Source organism: Meriones unguiculatus, chromosome X (genome assembly GCF_030254825.1).
Source record: "Meriones unguiculatus strain TT.TT164.6M chromosome X, Bangor_MerUng_6.1, whole genome shotgun sequence".
Classification (NCBI taxonomy): domain Eukaryota; kingdom Metazoa; phylum Chordata; class Mammalia; order Rodentia; family Muridae; genus Meriones; species Meriones unguiculatus.
In genome coordinates, this window is record NC_083369.1 from 11,481,609 (window position 1) to 11,486,371 (window position 4,763).

Genomic DNA, 4,763 nt, shown 5'->3' on the forward strand with positions numbered 1-4,763 from the left:
AATCTGTTTGGGGTTCTGCGTGCTTCCTGTATCTTTATAGGGCATGTCCCTTTTTGGTTTAGAAAATTTTTCTTCTATGATTTTGTTGAAATAATTTCTGGGTTTTTAAGATAATATTCTCTTCCTTCCTCTATTTCTATTATTTGAAGGCCTCATCTTTTCAGAGTACTCATATTTTCTGTATGTTTTGTGACAGCAATTTTTTAGATTTAACATTTTATTTGACCAATATACACATTTTTTCTATTGTATCTTCAATGCCTGTGCTTCTCTTGTCCATCTCTTGTATTCTATTACTGAAGCTTTCATCGGTTTGTGTTTTCTTTATTGGTTCTATTTTCATTTTCAGATCTTGAACAGTTTTGACTCCTTCAACTGTAAGTTTCTCTCTCTCTCTCTCTCTCTCTCTTTCTGTGTGTGTGTGTGTCTTTCTGTAAGGGATACATTTCCTCAAAATATTTGCTTGTGTTTTCCTGACTTGCTTTGAGGGATTTATTTATTTTCTCCAATTGTTTGTGTTTTCCTGACTTTTTTTTTGAAGGATTTATCCATTTTCTCTTTAAGGACTTCTATAATCTTCATATAATTAGTTTTAAGGTCTTTTTTCTTGTTCTTCAGCTATGTTTGAATATTTAGAGTCTGTTGTGGCAAAACAGATGGGATCTGGTGTTTTGGCAGGCATTGTCTGTCCAGCCTCTGAACTCTTCAAAGGATATGTATAATTGTGAAGCATTCAAATAAAAATTATAGAACAAGGAAATGTCAAATTTTTACTTTAATGTTCTTTTTTTTTTTCAATGCAGTTTATTCAGGAATCTTGAACAATCATCTGACCCTGGGTAAAGACAGCCCACAGCTTAAATAGCCTCTGGGTAGCCAACCCCAGCATGCCACGTGGGCAATGCAGATAGGTCCACATACATGGAAGCAAGCCAGATCCTCAGCCTTAGCCAAATGTGGAGTTGTTCCTGACAGAGAGCACTCACCATCGGGAAGGTGGAAGGCGGAAACCAGCTCCATCTTTAAGGCGCGGCATTACACAGCTCTCTACAGTTCCTCCTTTTTGTTTTAGACGCATCAGGCAAGAGTAGAGGTCTGATCTCTGATATTAGAAATAAATTGGACTTTGTACTGATGTTCATTTAGATGTCACCCACCCAAAGAGCATCAGACCCGTCCTATACCTTTTTCTCAGAGGCGGGACCTGGGGCATCAACCCGCATGCAATCAGACATGCTCTTCTCTGGGTCGAAAGCAGCTGACCCTGAGTGCAGTGCTTAGCCTCGCATCCTGAGCATAACATTTTAGCTTTTTATGGTAGCCAACCATGCTTGGGGAGACTGTCCTGCTTCAATGGCTGTAAAGGCCTGAATGATCATGGCTGCATTACACTGTTGTGAGACTCTAATCTTGCATATACACCACAGGCAAACCAAGGAGACCAACACCAGAAGGCCTGCTAACGCTCCCATGCCCGCCCATTCCTTCAGATGATTCATGGCTGCAGCAATCCATGGTGATAATCCTGTGGCTAGTCCTGCGTCCACTCTGGTAGAATTTACTGTGATAATGGCCACTCTCAGCTGCTCCATCGTAGTATCGAATTCTCCAGTCCAATTACCTAAAATATAGCTCGACAATTGTTTAGACAGATTTGCAGCACAGGGAAAATTCTCATGTTGTATGCTAGTGACTCAAAGTCCAGCATACTTTCATTGACAGCCAGGTTGAGCGATTTGCCATAGGGTATCAATTTGCTCCTGCACGAGGTCAATCCTCTGATTAAACACCATCAAGCCTCCTTTTAGTTGAGCATTAATTCCTTTTTGTACATCTAAGGCATGAGCTACATTGGCTAAAAGGTTATTCAGGGTCTGAGCAGTCTGCACAATATGACTCCTGGCTAATGCCGCGGTGGTAGCTCCAACAGCCGCCAATGAGATGGCAGTAACAATGGCGGCTGTAATTCCAAGATCCCTTTTCTGTCTGAAGAGAGTCATAGCGTGAGGGGCATCAACAGGCACAGGCACCCAGCGAGGCATGCAAGTAACCAGGGCATACCTAAATTCACTAGCATTCCAGCATTGGATAAAAAAGCAAGTATCATTACCACAATTACTTGGCTCTATCTGGCTAATAATGAATAAAAATGGGGGATATAAACAAACAAGTGTGGGCTTATAGGAAATATTATGAGAAGCCTTAATCCCCTCGTTGGAACATCCTGCATCAGTTCTAGAACTAGCAGTGGTGGTGTCTGAGGTCTGAGTAGGTTCAGGAGACCATTGCCCCCAGGGGCAAGACGTGCTCCATGTAAATTGACTAACTCCATGTTTTCCTCCACTTTTGAAAGTCATTTAAGGTTCTTAAATTATTTTTTTCCCTTTTTTAAAATTTTTCCTCAATTACACTTTATTCATTCTGCATCCCCCCATAAGCCCCTCCCTCATCCCCTCCCAATCCCACACTCCCTCCTCCCTCTGCATGCATGCCACTCCTCAAGTCCACTGATAGGGAAGGTTCTCCTCTCCTTTCTGATCTTAGTCCATCAGTTCACATCAAAAGTGACTGCATTGTCCTCTACTATGGCCTAGTAAGGCTGCTCCCCCTCAGGAGGAGGTGACTAAAGAGCAGGCCAGTCAGTTCATGTCAGAGGCAGTCCCTCTTCACATCACTATGTAACCCAATTGGACTCTGAACTGCCCTGGGCTACATCTGTGCAGGGGTTCTGGGTTATCTCTATGAATAGTCCTTGGTTGAAGTATGAATCTCTGGGAAGTTCCCTGTGTTCAAATTTTCTTGTTCTGTTGCTCTCCTTGTGGAGACAGGTTTTCTCCGGTACCTATTGTGAACATTCAGAAAATAAAAATGAGTAAACTAATGACATTATTATGACCAAGGCATTTGATAAACAAGTCAACCATGAATTTGGATCAATAGAAAAATGCCTTTTAAATAACCCTCTGCTGTACAGAAAAAAAAAAAAAAAAAAAAAACTTCAGATAGTAGATCTGTCCCAGAGTCATGGTAACTAGAAGAAGAGCTTCAAAGAAAAACCAAACTGCCACTCTGCTCTTTGTGTTATTGTTGATGGCTCATAAATCATTTTTTCTAGCTTGTTCTGAGGAGCTTCTGTCCCTGTGTCTTGTTCTTTGGGAACCTCACCAATATCAATGATGAACATTACTATCACTCGTGTTATTGTGGACATCCTATTACTAAAGCAGAACTTGGGTGTCACAGTCATGTGGGTTGCAAATGTGTACTTCCATGGGGTCTCTGGGTCTTCATTATAGATCCCTTTATTTTCTGGTCTTGTGATCTCCACATTGATGTCCAGGAAGCCACTCTCAGCCACATTGAAGATGAAGTCTATCTTGGTGCCCGAGGTGACCAGCTCAAAGAAGCACTTCTCAGAATGCACATCAATATTGACATAGTAGCTTGAGGCCATGGCCAGCAGCTGAGCCAACAGCACTGACAGCTCTGCAAGCACCAACATGGTGCAGCAAGGGCAAAACCAGGAGCTGCCAGCACTGCAAATGGTACTATTTTTATCTTCTTTTATAAATGTGAAAGGAAGCAAATAATAATTTCTATTCAAACTTTAAAAATTGTGATGTCTTAGCCCTTTATCAGCTTTTAAGTTCATTTAACATAAGAGAAATGTCTCTCATACTTCAAGTTTCTTTAACGTGCAAAAGGTGCAAGTCACACCCAAAGCATGATTTCTGTATAACTTTTTTAAATGCATTTAAATTCTTCAAAGTCAAAGGATCATTCTATTCAAATTGTTTCTTGAAGCAATTTGTGCTCATCTTACAGTTTGCGTGGCATTTAAGTTGGAAGGTTCCACTAAATGCATTCTGACATTTAAAAAAATATCAGCCATTGTTTTCATGGGAAATGCATTATTTCAACCACGCACATCACAGACAAAAAGCTTCACAGTTTAAGAACATCTGCTTAATAACCTGATCTTTTTAAAAGGGCAGTTTCTTTTTTTGTGCTTTTATTTTTTTTATATTTTTTTATTAATTACACTTTATTCACTTTGAATCCCCCCCCCCGTGGTTCTCTCCATCCTCCCATCCCAATCCTTCCCTTCCTCCACCCTCTACATGCATGCCCCTCTCCAAGTCCACTGATAGAGGAGGACTTCTTTTCCTTCCTTCTGATCCCAGTCAATTAGGTCTCATCAGGAGTGGCTGCATTGTCTTCTTCTGTGGCCTGGTAATGTTGCCTCCCTCTCAGGGGGAGGTAATTAAAGAGCAAGCCAATCAGTTCATGTCAGAGACAGACCCTGTTCCTATTACAATGAAACCCACTTGAATACTGAACTGCCATGGGCTACATCTGTACAAGGATCTTAGGTTATCTCCATGCATAGTCCTTGGTTGGAGTATCTGTCTCAGGAAAGACCTTTGTGCTCAGATTTTTTGGTTCTGTTGCTCTCCTTGTGGAGTTCCTGTGCTCTCCAGATCTTACTGTTTCCCACTTCTTTCCCAAGATTCCCTGCACTTTGCCCAAAGGTTTCCCATAAGTTTCGGCATCTACATTGATAGTGTGCAGGGCAGAGCTTTTCAGAGGTCCTTTGTGTCAAGCTCCTGACTTGTTCCCTCTTTTCTCCTTCTTCTGATGTCCTGCCTCTTTGAAAAGGGCAGTTTCTTATTTTTGTCTTTAAACCTATCCATTCTATACTCCATCTTCACTTGCCTTAATTCATTCTACTTGGTCTACCAGGAAGAGATGAGAATGAATGC

At 41.3% G+C, this 4,763-nt stretch overlaps 1 pseudogene; it reads right to left on the reverse strand.

Annotated features, from left to right (window-relative positions):
• Positions 1–2,951: 2,951 nt before the first annotated feature.
• On the reverse strand, positions 2,952–3,502 carry LOC110543120 (transmembrane emp24 domain-containing protein 2-like; annotated as a pseudogene).
• Positions 3,503–4,763: the final 1,261 nt, after the last annotated feature.